A 21,832-nucleotide genomic window follows, 5' to 3' on the forward strand; every position below is an offset into this window, starting at 1 on the left:
TATTATTATTATTATTATTATTATTATTTGAATGTTTTTTGCATCATTTTTCACAAAGTTCCTGTTAGTGAAGAATTCCTTACCATAGTTCCTTGCCACATTTCGTTTACCTTACCTACTGTCTTGAAGGAAAAAAAGTTCCAAAGAATCAAGCCCAGTTTTTGAAGATTGTAATGGCTGAGATTGTATTTGCTTGTTCACACTTTTCATTACAATATCTGTTACTCATAATTAACATAGTATAATAATGCATTACAATAGTAGCAACCCTAATTTACAAGTTGCTTGACCAAATATTTTCATAATAACTACATTTCTTTCACCTGACACGAATACTAATGAAAAGTGTGACTGGTTTTCAGTCTCCGATCACTCAAAAGTGACTCCACCGTCTCAGGAATGAGCGCTGGGATAAGTGAAGGAGGGAGGGAGTGAAAAAGGGGGCAGAAAGAAAATGAGGGGAAGTAGTGTGTTCGCTCTCCGAGAGGGAGGAGTTACGCAAAGGGAAAGGGCAGCTGGAGCTCCACAGCACACTTCAAATCTTCTTTCCTCAAGAAACTGTCCGTTACAGCCTTTATTGCGATAAACATTTAGGAGTATCTCGAGTCGCAGCACTTTTGGTGGTAGTCTTTAGGCATGTAGGCAAAGTCAGTGCGTTAGTTTAGTGCTCGGGCTGCCTCTGCCAAGCGCACTTTGGAAAGAAAGGGAAGACTAGGAAAGAAAGACAGAAAGAAAAAAGAGAAATCTCAGCAGAGCAGTTTTGGAGTTTTAAGTGAAGAAGCGAAGAGTCGCTCTCATTCTGCAGCAAGCATCTGCGCACGAGCGAGAAGAAAGTCTTCGAGGAGAGGAAAGAAGTTTCGGAACAAGTGGAGGGAAGACACCTTCGGACGAGTAAGTGCAAGAAATCTGGAGCTGTGCCTCTTTGCCTTTGGTTGCATGAAAGTTTTGACAAAAGAAGAAGAAGAGGGGGGAAAAGAGTAATGCACCGTGCTGTCAGGGGTATCGCGTTTCAAATAAGTCGCAAAATGCGCAATGCGATACCCCTGACAGTTTGGTGCAAATTAATACATTAAGTCAATGGGACGAACACATAAAGAGAATGTTTATTGTCGGATGTGTGCTGTTATTTTGGTTTTCTTTTTTTATAAAGTGCGGCGCAAGTTCAGCAGAGCCGTTTTGCACACTTTGGCCACTTATTGACAAACTTACGGCAAAAATAGAGAAAGATTGGTCTGCTAATATTTTGTGTCCTAATGTTTTACGCCTGTCTGATTGATAATTTCTCCAAATAATAACATCCATTAGGGACGCAACGGGCTTCAGTGCAGCACGTCATTTTCAATGAACTTTTCATTGTGTCCATTGCCACAATTGTAATTGTTAATATTATTATTTAGTATTTATTTATGTGGTAAAGTAAGTTCAAAGGGGGCTTTTAAAAACTTTTTTAAATATAGCCCTGAATAAAAGCTGGAGATTTGGATATTTACATCGCATTATATTTTAATTGCGTAATTTTCCTGCCAGTACAATTTTAGGGTAGCTTATTTCTCACTTTACTATATGGAGAAGGGAAAAAACAACCTGTCTCTGAACTCTTATACGTTGCAAAAAATTAAACGGATTGCATGATGGCCTTACAATGTAAAAAAAAAAAAATTATCTCTTTGGATGATAATAATAGGCGGGCCAGCCATTTTAAAATAATTATGTTCGATTGTACTGGGACTATGTAAAATGTATGTATTTAGCTCAAATGAATAAAAATAATGTTTTTTTAAATTAAGTGTCGGCTTTGCATGATGATAAACACCCTAAATAGATCCCTAATTGAAATAAGTACAAATGCCTTTAATTTGATTAGACTTTGAGCATCAAAACCCAGATTAATTAAGAGTTTAATGGTGGAAATTATCATTTTCCGTTTGAATATGGTGCAAAGTTAGTGCATTAATGTGCCTTATTACTTTAGATATTCGCTTGCAGCTTATGTAAAACTTTATGGCCTTTAACCCGACTTAAGGAACAGTCACTCCAGAAACTTGCAGTTTTGCAGATCGGCAACACGCATGAGAGTGTTTGGAATGTTCATGCCTTGACTGCCCCGCCAAATCCCTTCTAACACCTGGCGCGCAATTAACGGTGATTCAGAAAAAATTTCATCTTTCAAAATTTCAAATTTAAATTCAAAAATCTGAATTCGAATTAAACGTTCGGCCACATGTTACAGTGTTAATTCTACTGTGTATTACAAAAGTATAAGCTCGGAGCCTAACAGTAACGAACAACATGTAATATATATATTTATATATTAAATTATTTTGCAGATATAGTTGCTTGTTATTGTTATTTTAATAATTATAATACATGTTTAACATGGTCACTGTAATGTAAAGTTTACGAAATGAGGCCTGCTCTTTCTCTATTTTTGATTGTTTAAGTCGCCCCCCTCCAGTTTATTTCTCATTTTGGTCTTTTATTACATTTACCTTGTGCCAAGCAGTTTATGACAGTTGTTTCCAAGTGAATTGTTTACATTTCATTGAATAAGTCTATGTAGACTGTATTACTTCTTAAACATGATTGACACAGGGCTCTAATGGGTGATTTTATATTTCCTCAGATATTTAAATGTAATTCAGAATTATATATTTTTGTAACATCTCATCATGTTAAAAGTTATACAGTGGCCTAGTGAATTTGCATGATCTTAGTCAAACATGGGATATAAAGAAAATATATCATATAATCTGTAATCAGTTCTGTCTTTGATGTCAAATTCAGTAGTAGGTCGTTGTAGAGATTTATGATGTTTCCACCTTTAGTAAAAAAAATATAAAATAAGAATCCATTTAAGATCTTAAGCTCTCTGATAAGGTGTTTTCTGATAAGACTCAAACCGTTGTGTGATTACCAAAAATTCCACTGCATGAGTTTGTGTTTATCTCAAGCTTCTATCTTTTCTTTTGGGAACAAATATGTCTTTAGGCTTGTGCTTTGCCTAAAAATAAAATTAAGTAGTTTAAAAATTAAATACTAGAATAGATACACTGAATTGAAAAATCTGATCTCCCAAAATATGAATGAATCAAGCACACATGTTTGTAATTTATAGTTTAACATGGATGCATTTGTATTATATTTGGATATTGGGATATGAATTTAATTAAACTCAAGCTTTACAACATGAAACAGGACAGAATATATTATATTGCTAATGGTTGCATGTGCTTAAAGTAATCTAGAACAGACATCCAGTAAACGTGTAGAATGTGTATAACATAAAAATGTACAAATGTGCTTAAATGAAACAGAAAAGGCTTTGATCCAACAGGTGTAATTTTGCACAAATATTTGCCTCGTGAATTATTCATCCTCACTGAGCCAGGCACAGAGGAGACATCCAAGATAAAAAATAGACTTCATATCTTTATTAACATACTCACAGTTCCTTGCAAGTGTCCCTCATCAAACAGGAGTTTATCATGGTTTACTGTTCATATATGCATGGCTGCATTGCAGAACAGAACCAAAGGTTAGCGGGTCACTCCCGCCTGCCTCCCCTTTCCCGCCCACCGTACTGAGCACACTATGTCACCGGCTAATATTAACAAGCGGAGATGACACACGATTATCCTCAATGTCATCCCATTACCCCCTCCTTCCCCCACTCCACGTGCATAAACCCTCAGATTAGGCCACGGCATTTGAGAGGGACGCCTGTACCCTTCACCCAGAGGGTCCTTTAGCATCCTAAAGCAGTTTTACCTGTCATTAGGTGCATGTGGGAATGAGATGACTAACAGGGGGCCATTGAGATGCTAATGCAAGTTTGAATAGCACTGTGCTTATTGTCCAAACCAATAAGGAACAAATGGATGGGAAATTTGTGTGTTTCTTTGAGGCTGATAACAGATTGAGATTGTGGAAGTGCTCTCGGGGCGATTGGAAGCTTCTTTTTTTTCTTGTTACGCAGTGTTTTTTGAGTTTGGCGTCTCAGCAGCTAGGCTGGGCTGATTGCTTTTGCACTAGGCATAGAGAGTGATTTGTTATGATAGATCTGTTGCGGTATGTGGCGACTACTAGGCTTTTTGTGCATGTGGTATTTTATCAAAAATCGAACTCCGTACAGCTCCCCACTCTGTTGTCAGATTTGTCCTATTTTTATATCTTGCCTCCAGAGATATATAGAGAGAGAGACTGAGGAGTAAAATTACTTTTTTATTTTCTAAACGTAACTGATGTATTTGCCCATGTTTAGCATTTTTGACCTAAACTAGCAGCACCTGACTACAATTGTCATGGAATCTTTGTTGTGAGGTACTGTGGTGCTCTGCTTCCACTCAATGCTGTCAACAAGCCATGACTTCCAACTGAAATTTCTCACTTTGATGATCCTCAACTTTGATACGTTCGACATCAAATGAAAAGGAGACAAAGGGCGAAAGAGAGAGAGAAAGGAACAAGTGAGAGTGTGTAATTGAGGAAAAAGGCGGATAGACAGAGGGAAAGGTAGAGAGGGAGAGGTTCTCAAGGTGTGGGACAGGTTAGAGTGCGGATTGTTGGATGAGAAGTTGAGCCATCGTGGAGAAGTAGAGACATGTCAGAAGTGTTCATCTATATTTGTGTCTCAGTAGAGGGGGTCTCTTGCTTTGTTGGGGGGCTTGCTCTTATGGGCTTGCTCTCTCTTTCTCGCTCTCTCTCTCTTTTCTCTTTACCCCTTTCTAATCCCCAGGCCCAGTCGTCCCTTCAGGGCATGCCTCAGATCTGCCTCTATGTCAGGACGACCCCTTCCTTCTCTTCTTTCTGTTTCTCTCCCTCTCTTTCTTTTATTCTTTATCTCCTTTTCTATTATTCTATCCTTATATACAGTAGGGTCCAGGTCTGAGACTTCTTGTGAAAATGCAGTTTACTGATTATATCCAAATTGTTTGTTATAAATTATATATTGTCAGGCTAACAGTTTGAGTGTAAATTGAATTGAATGGAAATGTTTACATGCATTTTAGAATTTTGAAGTATATGGTATGCCCCCCTTGTACTTGTTACAATCTATGTTGTCAAGCATGGTATGACATTGTTTCAAAATGTGAGTATCTTGTCTGCTTCATTGGAAGTTTTTCCAATTTATATTTAGTAAATTCATATTCACTTTAAAAATTTTGAAAACTTTTTATGATTTTATATTTCCATGATTTTTCCAGGCCTATACATCATAAATGTATACTTCTCTGTTATTTCCAGGTTTGTCATGATCAAACTTTCATCTTATTTCCAGGTTTAAATGAACAAAATCACAGAATTTCAGTTTGGACCATTGTTGGAATTTTTTTTTTTTTTTTAAGGGGCAATATTCTCTCCTGGAATTGATTTTCAGTGGTATTTTTACCTTTATGAGAGCATTTTTTTAATAATTATATAAAAATGTGTCATTGTTTCAAGCAAAATACTTTGAATCAATTATTAAAATCCATTTTCATTCTAATTAGGTTGTTACCTACAAAATTTAATCAGCATCAACTCTTTTTATTATGAAAAAAAAAGAAGGAAAAAAAGAAGAATTTCTTACGGAGGCATATTTTCACCCATATTTTGAATTATTTAATTTTTTTACCAATTTCTGTGGCATTTTTGTGGAGCCCACTGTATCTGTTGCCTTTTCTTTTCACTCTCTTTTTTCTTTCCTTGTACATGTTCCATGTTTCATTCTCAGTTTTTTTTCTATTAATTATGCCTTGTGTTGCCCTCCCAGTGTCCCATTATCTCCTCAGTTATAATAACTTGCTCATGACCTGTAAGTAACCCAGCTAAAATCTCCTATCATGCTTCGTATGGGACTCAGGGGCAAGAAAACATGCTAATTCACATGTTTAGTCACATACCACCCCCCCATTTCATTCTCTCTCTCATTCACATACAGCCTGCGGGCAGTCACAGGAAATGAGCAGGTCCATACCAAACTTTGAAGGTGACAGTTTGTTTTCACTGGCAGCGCTGGCTGCTGGAAACTCAGAATTGACCTGCCAATTAGCCTGGCCATTTACCCTTTTAGAGAAGGGTTAGAGACTGGGAAAAGGAGAAAAAATAGTTATTCCCCCTCCAAAAAACAAAAAAACAAGCATAGTCGGTCACAAGCATATGCATATTTGCACACAGGATGCTTCTGAATTAGCTTTACCAGGTTGGTTTTAATTAGGCTGCTTTCAGGTTCACTTGACACTGATTGGACACTTTCTTAAAGGGCGTTTAAATAAGATGGATTTTTGCATTCTTGTGACCATATGTTTGCATGCTGGTGTGCTGGTGTCACCAACAGGCTTCTTAAGAAGCTTAACCAGCAAGACGTCCTTGGTCAAACAGCTTCACCACAAAAATCATGCTGATTAACCAAATTCACCAACTAAGGTGAACAATATGAGTATACTTATCCAACTAGCTAAAACATTGCCAAACCAGCCTAAACATGAAAATTCTGGCTTTTGGAATAGTTTCTGGATGTATGTGTTAAAAAAAAAGTGTGGCATGGTTAAAGCTAATGTTTTCTTTTCTCAAGTAGGTGAGTGCAAACAGCTCAGGTAGTGTGTTGGCAAGAACTTCTTGGTTTGCCTCTTTTATTTGCTGTCCTGGTCGTAAAACCATCTGTAAACCTGTGTGTGTGAAGTGCGGCAACAAGAGAACTAAGTACTTACCCATTTGGTGGCAGGGTGGGTGAATGACTTCTGGTGACGGAGTGTTTAGTGTGTTGTAAATATCCCGGGACATCAGCTTTGATGTGAGGTATTTTGAGCAAATGTGAAGACGCTGCACACATACACACACGCAAAGGGCACAAATGACTTGGTCCCTCAGTGTGATCGATGTCTCTGATTTCTACACTGCTGGTCTCCAGAGTTTACACCAGGAGATTGTCAGGACAAAGAAGAATGGAAGTTCTACACCATTGCATAGAAGCTACAATAGGCCGTTCTGATTCTAATGAATTGATTTAAAGGAATGTTCCGGGTCCATTTCATGTTAAGCTCAATCGACAGCATTTGTTACAAAATTTTGATTAGGACAAACATTTGTTTCAACTCATCCCTCCATTTCTTTAAAAAAAGCAAACATCAAGGTTGTAGTGAGGCATTTACAGTATAATGGAAGTGAATGGGGCAAATTTTTAAATGTTGAACTACTCACTGTTTTAAAAGTATAGCCACAAGATATAAAGGATATGCATGTAAACATGATTTTAGTGTGATAAAATCGTTAACTTACCATTTCTGTGGAAAGATATAGCCAATTTTTCAACTTTGTTGCCATGACGATGTAATGTAAGAGTCAACAAACCCTAAAACCCTAGAATGACTGTAAACATGTCCATTTAAATGATAAATAATACATGAGTTTTAACAGAATTAATGTGTGCTTTTAAAAAATTATAAGCTTAAAATTTCTGTGTTTAAGGCCTCCAAAAATTGGCTACAATCCCTTCCATTGTCTCCATTCACTTCCATTGTAAGGGCCTCGCTGTAACCTCAATCTTTGCATTTTTTAAAGAAAAGGATGGAAGAGTCAACATTTGTTTTTTGGTGTTTATCAACATTATGCCAAAAATACTGTCAATTGAGCTTAACTTGCACTGGACCCAGAACATCCTTTAATTAAATTAATCACATCAGTATGTTATTTTATGCTGTATAGGTTGCATAAACGATATAGATAAGATTTTACAGCATTCCACGTTGAATGAAAAAAATAAACCATTAAATCTCTTTTCTAAGTATTATAATCATCCACAATTTACTGACTTAATCTTTAACCCTAAGGTCAGGGACACAAGACCTCAGGAATAACTGAATATCAGATCCATAGAAAGTCAGACAGTCAATGAAGGGGAATATGTACTCCTAAATCCCTCAGCAATACTCCACTCCTATTTGCCTCTTCTTCCCTGTATGTTTTGCACTGACTCCTTTACACTCTCTGTCTAAGTACTTTTAGAAGTAAATGTTAAATCCCTTGCCCTCCCCTGTCACTGAGATAAATAATGTCCCTATTTACAAAAACAAAATAGGGGACTCAACTATATGAGCAAATTTCAAGCAAGCCTGAAAGACTTCCCCATTGTCATCACAGCATCGGAAGACTAATCGCTTTTCTCATGCAAAGTGTGCTGGTTTTAAGGGCCCGGGTTTAGATGGAGTAAGAGAGAGAAGGAGAGAGGAGGGAAGAGGTGTGTAAGAGGGGGGGCTTTGTTTTAACAATACTCCACAGGGAGCTTTGAAGAGGAGGTAGGGGCTATTGGAGGGGTCCCTCTCCTGCTGAACAAAGACCAGCTCCTTTCAAGCAGGGAGAGAGGGAGAGGGGGTGGAGGCAAAAGTTTTACAGACTAGTTCCCTCTAGGAGCTTTTGGAGTGGAGGGGAGGGAGAGAACGGGTCTTCGGAGTCTGCAGTTGTTTATAATGACACGTATACTCTCAGAGGGGCAAGAGAGGAGGAGTAATAGAGTAGGGTTGGGCGGTCTGACGGTATGTACAGTACACGGTTCGGTGGTAGAGATGTGTCAACCAGGGAAGATTTTGCTGTACCATTTATGCCGCAGAAGATATTTGCACACAGTATTTGCACCTGCTATCAGTAGGCAGGGATATGTTATGTTATTTACAAACAAGAGTGATGAGAAAACATGGAATAACGTGAAAATACAGAGCGGGATGTGTCCCAAACAAGTGAAGATGAGGGGTGTTGTTTGGCACAACGTGAAGAGTTTAATAAAGCGCAACAGTCTTATTCCGGAAGTTAAAATCCCATTCATTTTCTCCATAAGTGAATTGATTTTTAACTACTGTACATTTGTGGCCAAAAATATTAGCACCCTTGGTAAATATGAGCAAAGAGGGCTTTTAATTTAAGTAAAACTATTGAACAGGGGGAAATATCTCATTATTAAATAAATGTTTTTATCCAAAAAGCATTGGCCATAATTATTGACACTCTTTTATTCAGTACTATTTGTAACCTCTCTTTGCCAAGATTTCAGCTCTGAGTCTTCTCTTATAATGCCTAATGAGGTTAGAGAACACATAACAAGGGATCTGAGACCATTCCTCCATACAGAATCTCTCCAGATCCTTCAAATTCAGAGGACCATTTTGGTGAACTCTCCTCTTCAGTTCACCCCACAGGTGTTCTATGGGGTTAAGGTCAAGGGACTTGGATGGTCATGGCAGAACTTTGATTTTGTTGTCAGTGAACCATTTTTGTGTTGATTTTGATGTTTGTTTTGGATCATTGTCCTGCTGGAAGATCCAATCAGCTCCTATTGTGAGCTTTCTGGCAGAGGCAGCCAGGTTTTGATTTTACATCTGTTGGTATTTGATAGAGTCCATGATGCCATGTATCTAAACAAGATGTCATTAATCAGCCCCACAATGTTAAAGATCCATCACCACATTTAACCTTGGGCATTGGGAACTTCTTCATCTCTGTGTGTGCGAAACCCATCTCTTGTGTTTGCTGTCAAAAAGCAATTTTTTGTTTCATCTGACCATAGTCGCAGTAGTCGAAGTTCCAGTAGTGTCTGGCAACTGAAGATGCTTGAGTATGTTGCTGGATGAGGGCTTTTTTTTTTTAAACCCTCCCAAACAACTTGTGGTGATGTAGGTGATATCTGATTTTGAACTTTCTGACCCCAAGACCCAAACAATTTCTGCAATTCTCACGCTGTGATCCTTGGATATTCTTTGGCCACTTGAACTATCCTCCTCACTGTGTGCGGAGACAATATATACACGTGTCCTTTTCCAGGCCGATTCTTAAGATCTCCCATTGATTGAAACTTATTAATTATTGCCCTGATGGTGGAAATGGGCATTTGTAATGCTTTGGCTACTTTCTTATAGCCACTTCCCATTTTGTGAAACTCAACACCCTGTTGCCACACATCAGAACTATATTCTTTAGACTAACAAACTGTGATTGATGATTAAGGGAATTTGGCCTGTGTGTTACCTCATATTTATACCCCTTTGAAATAAGAAGTCATGGCTGAACAATTTCATGTGCCTTGCCACCCAGGTGCATTCAAAAATGTAAAATATGAATGTGAATATACATCAGATATATTTTACTCATAGGAATTTCTAGGAGTGCCAATAATTGTGGCAACATGTTTTGGAGAAAAATATGTATTTAATAATGAGATATTTCCCCTCTTTCAATTGTTTTACTTCAATTAAAAGTCAAAGATCAAAAGGATAAACAATGCAGATTTTTTTTCACAGCCTTGTTTTCTCATATTTACCATGGGTGCCATAGTTTTTGGCCACCACTGTATATACATTGTTAAACTTTTTAAGACAGACCTATTGTACGCTGAAGTTTCTAATCAATGGGATATGCTTCTGCTGAAGCTATTAGGCGTGTTATTTCAGTTTATTTTGTTTTAACTCATGCGGGTGATCTATCCACGATCCAACCGAGAAAAATCCTCCAATCAGAGAATCACAGCTGACAAACTGCTGCAAAAGGGTCCAGCAGCAACTGCCCACTTCCATGATGCAATGCCTACACTCTCAAACTAGATTCTATACTTTACATCAATAACTTTAAATCAATAGTTTTATATTTTTTCATAGTTTTTAATTAGATTATGTCAGTCACAATGCTTCATGGGATTTTAGTTTATTCCCTCATGAAAGACATTAATTACATACCCAGATGTTAAATTGGGCCGATATGGTCCGTAACACCGCTCGTTTCCGTTTAAACTTCGATTAAAAAATCATTCGAAAAAAATGCTTGTTTGTCAATCCATTCCATATATTTGGTGAGTGTGCTTGTTTAAAAACATCTCAAGCTTACTATGCTTCTCTCTAGTCATTTGCGGACACTGGTAGATGATGCATGTAGCATCTATCACAGTAGCGGCCCCACATACAGACATACTTTTCATTTCTTTGCACCGTGGTCCAATCTCTGTTTCATAGAAATCACGTAATATGGAATCAACTGCTCAACCTTTTCTTAGATCCACTGATATGCAGAACGTATTTTGCTTAGTTTATTAAAAATCTGTATACATAAAGGGGTTTTGTAGTGGAATCACTCACATGCAATATCAACATAAATCAAAAAATCACTTGAGATCTAAAGACCACTCGTACATAATGTACAGTGGGATTCACTAGTAAAAATTCTTCTTCACACCACAGTGAAGAATTTTAAAACTCTTTTATAATATAAAGCAAATGTTTTCATTTTAAATTATATTATCAGAAGAAAAATTTGAGTAAAAGGTAGTTGTGTAGAAGGTGTTTGTTAAGAGCAATGTGCATTTACTTTTAAATTATAGCATAACTAGATTTAGGCCAAAGTTTAGCATGTTCTATAAGATGATGCCCAATCTAGGGCAAGAAGAAGGTAACTTGTCCAAGCTGTCATCTGATTTTTATAAAATGTATAATATACATTGATATCATTCTTAATCAAGTTTGTCATCTAATGTAAAACACTAAAACCAAATATTCTATATATTATTTCACAATGAAGTTGATTAATTACATGATGCAGAAATAATGACAGACAAATCATTATCCCAGTAAAATTGATTCATCTGCAAAAAAAAAGCTTATTATGTGAATTAAATCCAGGCCAATTAATTAATCCATATCTAGGCACCCATGTATTTTATTCAAATAAGTTGAAGTTCATAAAATACATGGGCGGGTGGCATGATTGCGACATCACCCTTTTACCATTTTAGGGTTTCCCCACCTCCGAAATCCCAATTTAACAACTGCATATACGTTTGTCTTTTTGTCTGATTATCAAATACTTTTTTGATTAAAATCAAAGTTTGTTATTTTATGAGTCACTTTGGAGCTGACTGGTTCTTGGCTTAGAATGAATTTATGATGGGTTTTATGAAATCCCTATTGAATAAATAAATGGTAAATATACTTTCGGAACCAAGAAAGCTGAAAAAAAAAAAATGGGTGGGCACTGCTGTACTCGATGGTTGCAATGGCACAGCTTGCTGTGTTAATATAGAATTCAAAAGATGTGCGGTCACAGGTGTGTGTATATCAGCTTTTGTTTTTTTACATTGGCTTTGAAGTGGCTCATCCAGTCAGAATTTCATGTCTGACTCTGAACTCTCCGTTTAATAGTATCAGTTTTACAAAATTTTGTGAACCGCGGACATTGACGCTTTTCACTTGTCAATCATTTTGCCTGTTCTCATAGTGTTGTATTTGAAGCGGATCATTGAGGCTATGAATCGTAATATTTTTCAGCTGAGGGCGCTATTGTGCCATTGTTCAATTTGACAGCCAGGGAAGCAATGCTGCTCTTTTGCTCGGTTTTGGTCGCAAAATTATCCTTGCAGGGCAGGGTTTTGGAATGAGGGGGCATGGCTAATTCAACGTCTTGGTCATGTGAAAGCTTCAGAATGCTAAAATCGCTTTCAGCACCATTTCACATACTGTATATTCAAAAAGAACTATAATAAAGGCCTACTGTGATGTATTCTGTTACTGTGATATAGAATTACTCATATCATGATATACAATTTTGGCTTTTCCAACCACCCCTAATAGAGGCAAACATTTAGAGATCAAAAGCAGGATAAATGTGCACATGAGCGGTACAAGGGCTCTCGCCACACTACACCAATCCAGAAGGATGTTTTTATCAAGAGGGCCCAGCTTGCTTGGAAAATACATCTTATTCTTGTAGGAGGACAAGGTTAGACTTTGCTATGGAATATATTATTCAGCCACACTCACAAACACAGGTACACACACACACAATTGGCCTCTTTAGGCTGCAGCGTGCTCTCGGCGGACAGTGGCGTGCCATGTGCCGTAGGAAAGGCTCTTCCAGCAGCCGCGGTTTAGAGCGATAGGTTCCATTTGTCAAAGGCGCTCGTGAGTGCTCCCCCTCTCTCGCTGCCCCACAGTTTGGCGGCTACTTGCCGTAGTCATTGTCTGAGAAGAGGCAGGACATTACTCACTGCTGAGGGAGAGAGAGAGAGACTAGAGGCCCAGGGCACCCGGACTTGCTAAGTTTATGAATGGGGAACTGAGTTTGCATACTATGGGTTAGTTACTGGGACAAAAGGGCTCTTTAAACTTTGTCCAGACAGATTTCCACCATATGAAGAACAGAGAGAGACAGTGAATCATAGAATGGGTAGCACAGATGTGTATGTGTGTGTGTTGGTGGGAATTGTGGATTGTGGTGATGTGCTGTGTAGACTGTGATAACTGTAAGATGTCCAAAAGTGCATGTTGGATGCTGTTCTTTGCTGTAAATGTGTAGTTGAAATATGAAATAGTTTTGGGAAGTTGACAAGTTATGGTTTGGCATGCTAGACTTCATCTTAAACCATTTTTTAAGAGAATTTTTTAATTATTATGCATGCACATTTTATGATCATTTTAATTGAGAGACTACAATTAATACATTTATAATATTTATTCAGGACCATTTAAAATTAACTAATGAAAGCAAAAAACTGTTTAATAAATGGGGACTTTAATTGCCTAATCATTTACTCACCCTCACATTGTCCCATACCTGTATGGCTAATATGGCATTACATTCAAAGTCCTTTGAAAAACTAAAACGATATGGTTTGATATGATTTAATTGAAGTCCATTTTGGGGAAAAAATAGTGGCAAGGAGAAAGAGGAATGCAGAAAGGATTATAAAGAGATAGAAAAAGGGTCAGGATGAGTTTGGAAGACAACGGAAAAGAAAAGAGGGTAGAGAGAGTTAGAGAGAAAGAGTTGAGTGGGGAGTGTTTTTTCCCCCCTCAGAACTCAGTGTGTAAGCTCCCTTCGACCCCCCCCCTCAAAATCTGCTTTCACAAACAGATTTACAAGATTCTACCACCCTGCATTTCATGCATATGTGTATGTCTGCCCACCTGTGTGAGTTATTTCATGCATATAAAGTGCATGTTTGAGTAGAACACAGTGGAGTTTCATGTGCACGTTTCAGGTCGGTCTGTATTTTAGTGTGTGCAGGCATTTAATGACAAAGTTCACCCAAAAATACACATTTTATTGTTTACTCACCCTCGTGTTGTTCCAAACCCACATTCATTTTTTTATTCAGTGGAACACAAAAGTTTAAAAATATATTTTTCATTGTAGAAGTAGTCTCAAGAATTGTGTGCTCTATTCCAAGTCTTCTGAAATAATATGATAGCTTTGTATGAGGAACAGTTGTTGTTCATCATCAGATTATCAATGAATAACAACTTAAATGCCTGTTATTATATGGAAATAGAGCGACCAGGATGTTCTTCAAAAGTTAACTATTTGTGTTCCATGGAAGAAAGAAAATCATACAGTTAAAGAACTACAAGAGGGTGAGTAAATGACTATATATTGAATTATTGAGTGAACTATCATTTTAAGTATGAATGCATGAGTAAAAGAAAGAATACTGTATGCATAATTTTTTTCTTTATATGACCAATATGATATCTAGAACAGTTGTACTGACATCCGTATTATAGATGTCCTCTCTCACAAAGACTTGAAAAACCCCTCAGATGCCAGGATATGTGTGTGCGTCACGTGATGGCATGTGTGTATGTCAGCACTGTATTCAGGGGGTACTTCCACATACAAAGGGGGCTCCTTAGCTTTTAGAATTATTTATGTTGTTTGGCTTTTTGTGCTACAGTCTAAGCACTTGTCTCCTCCTATTAGACTGAATGACTCTACTGAACTCAGACGACATCTCTCCAACTCCTCCCTCCAAAATCCCTCTTTTCTGCTGAGAGGGCATCTGAGAACCTTCCGAGAGGACAGACACTTAGTTGACTGTATATCTTGCAGCCTTGTTTGGAGCATGTTGTTTTGTATAATTCTCATGCACATAAATCAAAATGATCAGCAGTTGATGTGGTATACATCTTTTAATAAGACATTTACACACCCAGAATAAAAATTGTTAATGCCAATTGCAGTGCCTGTTTTCAAAAGTCTTGCGTAACTGCAATTATTCTTGTCTGCAAGTTACACCCATTTTGTTAAACTGTATCGCCAGAATCTGCGACATGCTGTCGATTACTACTAAAATAATTGCGAACTTGCCCATAAGATTGTATAAACAATGAAAATATATATATATTTTTTACAGTAATGCACTTACAATGAACGTCTATGAGGCAAGTAGTCCTTCAGCTAAATAGAGAATATAGACAACTTAACAGCTCAAAAACACCCATTTTTGTATATAAGAAATAAAATAAGCTATTTAACTAAATAAAATCTGCATATTTTTACTTTTAAGGGACATCCATATGCGCTGTATTAACGTATTTTTCTATGAAAACGTGCCCTAAACAGGTGCCTTTAAACACACAGGAGTGGCAAATTATTTAGATGCTATGCCAAGTTAAAAAGAACTTCTACTTTTAAAAACATGTGAGACAGTCTTGAGACACTTCTATTCTATTCGTTGTGCTGCATCTAGCTTGTTTTAAGCACAAGTATGCATTTGGACTAAATGGCCCCTAAACCCTCTGGAATACTTTGCCCCACATACTTCCATTGTAAGTGCATTACTGTAAACAAATATTTTTGTTGTGGTTTACTAAACTGAGGGAAGAGAAATTATTTTCTGTGGTAATCAACAGCTTTATCCAGAACATTCTTTTATTTGATGTTCAGTAAGGGCACTCAACGGACAAAAACCAAATAGTTCTCATTCAGAGAATTTTAATAAAAATTATTCTATTTTGAAAAATGAAACTATGTATTTTCTCAATACAATAAATCAAATAGGATATTTTGTTCAATGTGTTCGAGACATGTTAAGTCTGCGGAGCGAGCAAAGGCCTAAACGCCGGAGATTATTTTCCCACTGGTTAAACTGTGGGCATTTGTGGAAGTGACATATGTTAATGGCTCGGTTATTGGGAGTGTGTTTATATGATTAGAGAGTGAGAGGTTGAGATGAGAGTCGAGCCAGAGTGATTTGTCTTCTCGCACAGCGAGAGGAGATCAATGCAAAGTGCCTCTTGCGCGCTCAACAAGCCATGTAAACTCATTAACTCTGTGAGACCTGTCTCTGTTTTTACATACACACACACAAACACATCAGATCAGTGAAATTACATGTGTGAGATTAGGTTAATGTGTTAATGAGTGTGTGTGGGTGTCTGTGTTTTTCTAATTTGATTGTGTCACAGTGGGTGTAGAGACATTTGTTTGCATGTGTGTGTGTGTGTGTGTGTGTGTGTGTGTTTAAGAGATAGTTGGGATTCATGATTTTCTATGATTAGACAGATGTTTTGCACACCTGTCAATGATTCAAAGAGTAATCTTTGATTTTGGATTGTGGTCATATGCTCTGTAGAATGTGATAATTCCAACATACCTAAAGTACATGTTTGGTTCTTGAAGGTAAAGGCCCTAGCATCCTTCATACAAAATTGAAGAACGTAAGAGGTGTGACGTGAATTAGATCAAAATCTGTCCAAAACAAAGGTGTTTTTGCGTTAGTTTCGGTGGTATGTAACAGCTTTCCAGCGCAAACCTTTAGGAAAACTTTGTCCAAACCATCATTGGTCCACGTCATCGGTAGGTGTGACCTGGAGATCAGTCAACATGAACACACCGGCTTGGAGAGCGAGCTGGTGCAAACTTACCTATATCTGTACAATTGTTCACTTGGCAATATGTCATGTGATGTTTTCTTTTGTTTTGTTTGTTTAATTAGTCTACAAAAGGAATCAAATCTAATCAAATACTCTTTAGTGCCCATGTACTCTGTTGTTTGATATGCTGCTTCACTCAGGTGCTGTCTGCTGCCAAAAGCCATTCACACATCTACCCAAAGTAAGATATGCCTCATAATTTTTTTGTCTATATTCTACCCATTTACACTCTTTTATTCACCGATCATTGCAGTTGTGTCAGTGTCATCATAAAAAACAGTAACAGATAGCAGAATGTCAACATGACAAATCTACTTATTTTAAATCATCTTTGAGTTGTTTAAACAGCATCTTTTGCTGATCTTGTGTGAATTCTACTCGATAGAATGAGGCATGATGTCATAGATAACACTGTCATTGTTTTACATGTAGTGTTGTGCATCCTCATATTTAAATGCTCCTCTAAGTGGCTGGTGTCTGGATATTCGCAATCAGCATGTCATTGCTCAGCTGTTTCAAACTTCTTTTTGGCTCTGAGAGAAGAACGAAGAAGAACATCTCTTTCAATTTCATTAGAGTTTGAGATTGTGTGTGAGATTAAATCTGAGATAATATGGTGGGTTGGAGGATGATGAAAAATATGGAGAGAAGGCTGCGGGAGAAGACAGATGAAGTGAGAAGCAATTCTTGCCTCTGTGTTTCTGCTCGTGTCTCTCTGTGTACAGTACATGCAGATGGGAGATGTTTCCGAGTGTGTGTGGGGAGTTACAGAGTTGGTAGAAGTTTCCAGAACTCCCCCTGTGCCTGCCTCCCTGGTGCCTTTGTCCCACATCTTAGTTTGCCTCCCGTCTGTTGGACTCTCCAAATGTATTTGCCTCTGATTTACAGAGGAATATAGAAACTCACACAATGTCTTCCTCATGCAGTTAGTAAAAGTAAATAAACTTTAGACACAGACATGCACACATAATCCTGTTTAGCTGTTTATCATTACACAAGTCTCTTTCAGATGGGATTACTTAACAAAACAAACTTCTCTGACACTTAATATTATTGGTCAAAAGATACAGACCTTTACAAAGTAAACAAATTTACAAATGTTCTCGCTTTACTGCTCGCTTTATGTGTCTGACTGCTCTTTTTAATATTCTTATGAGTGATTAGACATAGTGTATATATCGACCAGGCAGAATAAAAATAATAAATGAAATATATTAGAATAAAAATGGTAGATATTTGGCCATTTTTATGCAGATGTTGGGATGTAAGTAATCACAAAGGATGGGGGGTTATCTGAAGAAAACATATAGTGGTCGATTGGGCCATATATATATATATATATAAAAAGAATGCTGATACTTTCCAGCATAATGAAATGCAGAACAATGAAAAACAGTAAAATGGAAATGAAATACGGTAACGAAATACAGAAATGATCTTGGGTAGAGGCTACTACCCAAATGAAAGGAAAAACAGGGCATTAGCTTACCCATATACCTCAACACTTGCTTAATACATGCTTATATAAATCACAGTATTTTATGCATTTAAGTACTTGCTTAAATCACTCAATGCATTTTGCTTATTTTTAAACCAGGCTTTAAAGACATATATAACAGTTTAAAACATTAACATTCTCATTACACATGTTCCCTTTATTGGAAAACACTCTGGGCTATAAATAATTTAAGTGAGATATGATTAATACTAAATTTACCTACCCAGTACTCGCATGTGTGCAAAACGTGGTCAAACTCCACATATGCAATCCATATGCATCCTTCAAAAATAACAAACACTGAATTTTAGCATACGACCCTTCAGAACAGATATTTCTCATAAGTCTGAGCAGATGTATACTGTAAGTACTGTAAGTACTGTCTATTAGAAGATGTCCGGTTTATATGATTCAGCAGCTTTTGTAAGAGCAACCATTCTAGACAGAACATCGGCCCTAAAACTCGCCCCCTTTTTTTCACACTCTCCATCTCGCTCTATCTTACTGCCTCTTGCCATCCCTCAATTTCAAAATTTCGATAACATTATCTGGACTGGTTTGTCGTCCTTCTTTCGCATTTCTTCCGCTCCGTATTTATCTTTGTTTATGTTAAAACTAACGTGTTCTCTTCGCTTGACCTTTCCTCTCTCCCCTCTGCTCTCCTCCATCTGTCTTTTCCTCTCTCCATCTCACTTTCATTTTCTTCATTCTACATTCAGCCCTCAATGGAAGTCCCCTCCCTCCTTTTCTTTCAACAGCAGAGCCCTATACTGCAGGATGACTTCATCTAGTCTAATTTCTGGGTTGTAATAAGCTGTAAATGGTGAGGCTGCCAGGATCTGTATAGGAATTAATAAGAACTAATAGAGCATGCCTGTGGGGCAGCAGCCTGTCTTTAAGTAAACATTATGACTTCTCCAGGGGACTGTTGGGGGGGAGGGGGCAGCTGTGGGACTGGGCTGTAGCTTGATGAATCGTGAAGCCATGGGATAGATAATTTGCTCCTTGATTCTACACCAATGGGGCTAATAAGGCCTATCTGCTTTGGCTGATTGGATAGGCAAGGAGGTGTTTGTGTGCGCGAGTATAAGCGTATGCATTTTGAGTATCTGAAATTTGGTTGGTATCTGAAAATGGTGTGTATCTGAAGTCGTACTTTACTTTAATTTGAACCTCTCTAAAGGAATTTTAGGGGGAAACATCTGAAATTAACTTGATACTTTAATGAAGCTCGATTAATTCTCCTGAGTTATGAAAGAGTGACCTCTGAGCAATAAAATGTGATTCTGTGTAAGATCATCTGTTGATATATAGCCAGAGGAAGGCAGTTAGATGTATGTAGGGCTCTGCACCTGTTGTGAGTTTGTAAGGTACTGAGATGTGACAGGAATTGAGGTGTGCTCCGAGCCTCTGGGGAGATGAGTGTGAGACCCCCCTAAAAGCCTTAGCAGCCTCACTACAGCTATGTTTGATCTCAGTCAATGCAAGCAACGTGTGTGTGTGTGTGTGTGTGTGTATGTGTGTGTATGTGATTGAGAAAAAAGAGAAAATGGGCTGACTGGGTGCTTTGCATCAGCAAAGGAAACCCTCTTTCTTTATCTTCTGCTACCTGAACTTCAGATTCACATACCACCAAACGCAAATATTGAATGTGTGCACATAAACACTAGATGCAGAATGAGATGGATCTCTCTTCCCCCACACATCTAGATTCTCAATGTGACATCAAACTTGAGTGTTGTTTATGACACATACACACACTGAGACAGGCTATTGACTACTTCATAGTTAGGAACCTCAACTTTGAAACTGGCCATGCTACTTTATCTGGCATTTAAATTTCAAATCCCATGGAAAAAAGTACAATTGGGTTATCGTATATATGTATTTATATATATACACACTGGCAGCCAAAGGTTTGGAATAATGTACTGATTTTGCCATTTCAGAAGGAAATTGGTACTTTAATTCACCAAAGTGGCATTCAACTGATCACAAAATTTATTAAGGACATTACTAATGTTAAAAAACGGCACCATCACTATTTGAGAAGAAGTAATGTTTGATCAAATCTAGACAGACCCCATGTACAATTTAAAAGAACAGTTTTCTATTTTAATATATTGTAAAATGCAATTTGTGATCAAAGCTGAATTTTCAGCATCATTACTGCAGTCTTTAGTGTCACACGATCCTTCAGAAATCATCCTAATATGCTGATTTTCTAATATGGGCATATTTAAAGTGCATTTTACTAATTTAACCCTAACAAATATTTGCAAGCACAAGCTTTGTTGATGATAATGAGGCATTACAAACACTAGATAAAATATAATCTAAACATTCATATTATTTTTATATCATATTACATATAATATTTATATTATACAGCATACAATTGAAATACCTGCTTTAGCCAAAACAGAATTTAAATGTAACTAAAACTTGCTTATTAGGACATATTTCAAATATCAATACTCTGAATCCTGGCTGGCAAGTCTGGGAACAGTCCCACTAGTAAAATATGTACATGTTTATATAAAATAGAATGTCAACTAATGAAAACCAAATGACTTACTCGTCCGAAATTGTATCCTCGACTGGATCAAGTCTCTCTTCAATATACAAATGTTCATCGGAGTCCTGCTCTTCTTCTGAGGAAAATGTTAACTCTTCCATACTATCCTGGAGCTTTCTCGCCTGTGTATCTTTGCAAACTAGCATAAAAATTTATGAAATGTGTTTACAACCTCACAGTCGGGGCATGTACATTTGCATTGATCGTCTCAGCACATTACCGTATGAATGCCGTGCTCTGCTGGTGGGTGGGATCACATTACAGATAATAAGATAGCCAAGTAAAAACTGTACATCACTTTGTTTCAAACAGATTGCATTGCAGGAGAATATTTGTTTTAAATTTGAATTGTTTTATTTAAAAGTAGAAATCTTAAGCTTTTTTAGACATATGTTTCATGTTTGTGTGATAAGTATTTGCAGTTTCAGTTCATTTTTGTGACGTGTTTCTGAAATATGCTCGTGAACACAGAGACTGCTGAAAGCTCACCCTTTTATTTTCTTTATTTTACAAAAGCAAAAAAGATTTTGTTGTTATGGTGAGTGTACACAAATAAAATAAGACCCTTTGTAGTCTCTAATGATGTCTTACACTTATCTGTATACTCAAAAATGATGGGGTATTTTAAGTTGTTTCTGCTGTAATGACGAAAATATCCAGCAGGCGCGTCTGTCGACCCCAGAGGGTTAAAGGAAAGAAGAGGCGAAAACCGGCTTGACAATCTAAATAATAGTTTTAATAATAAACTGAACTAAAAACACACAAACATAAACACACCAACAATCATGCCATGCTCCATATCACTGAGATCAATTTTTGTCACCATTCCGATGGTTTATGTGAACATTAACTGAAGCTCCTGAACCATTTTTGCAAGATTTTATGCACTGCACTGCTGCCACATGATTGGCTGATTAGATAATCGCATGGATGATTGTTGGCACCAAATGGGCTGGTTTGAGTATTTCTGTAACTGATGTGTGTGTAATTTTCACAGACAACAGTCTCTAGAATTTACTTGGAATGGTGCCAAAAACAAAAAACATCTAGTGAGCGGCAGTTCTGTAGATGGAAATGCCTTGTTGATGTGAG

General features: G+C 37.3%; 1 protein-coding gene across 1 annotated transcript in view; it reads left to right on the plus strand.

Moving 5' to 3' along the window:
* Positions 1-566: 566 nt before the first annotated feature.
* LOC127634864 (transcriptional activator GLI3-like) overlaps positions 567-21,832 on the plus strand; it is a 171,114-nt gene continuing 149,848 nt past the window's right edge. The window contains exon 1 of the mRNA XM_052114588.1: positions 567-891. The gene's annotated coding sequence lies outside the window, so the exon portion shown is untranslated. The remainder of the gene's footprint in view (positions 892-21,832) is intronic.

This window comes from Xyrauchen texanus, chromosome 42 (assembly GCF_025860055.1).
Source record: "Xyrauchen texanus isolate HMW12.3.18 chromosome 42, RBS_HiC_50CHRs, whole genome shotgun sequence".
Taxonomy (NCBI): Eukaryota; Metazoa; Chordata; class Actinopteri; order Cypriniformes; family Catostomidae; genus Xyrauchen; species Xyrauchen texanus.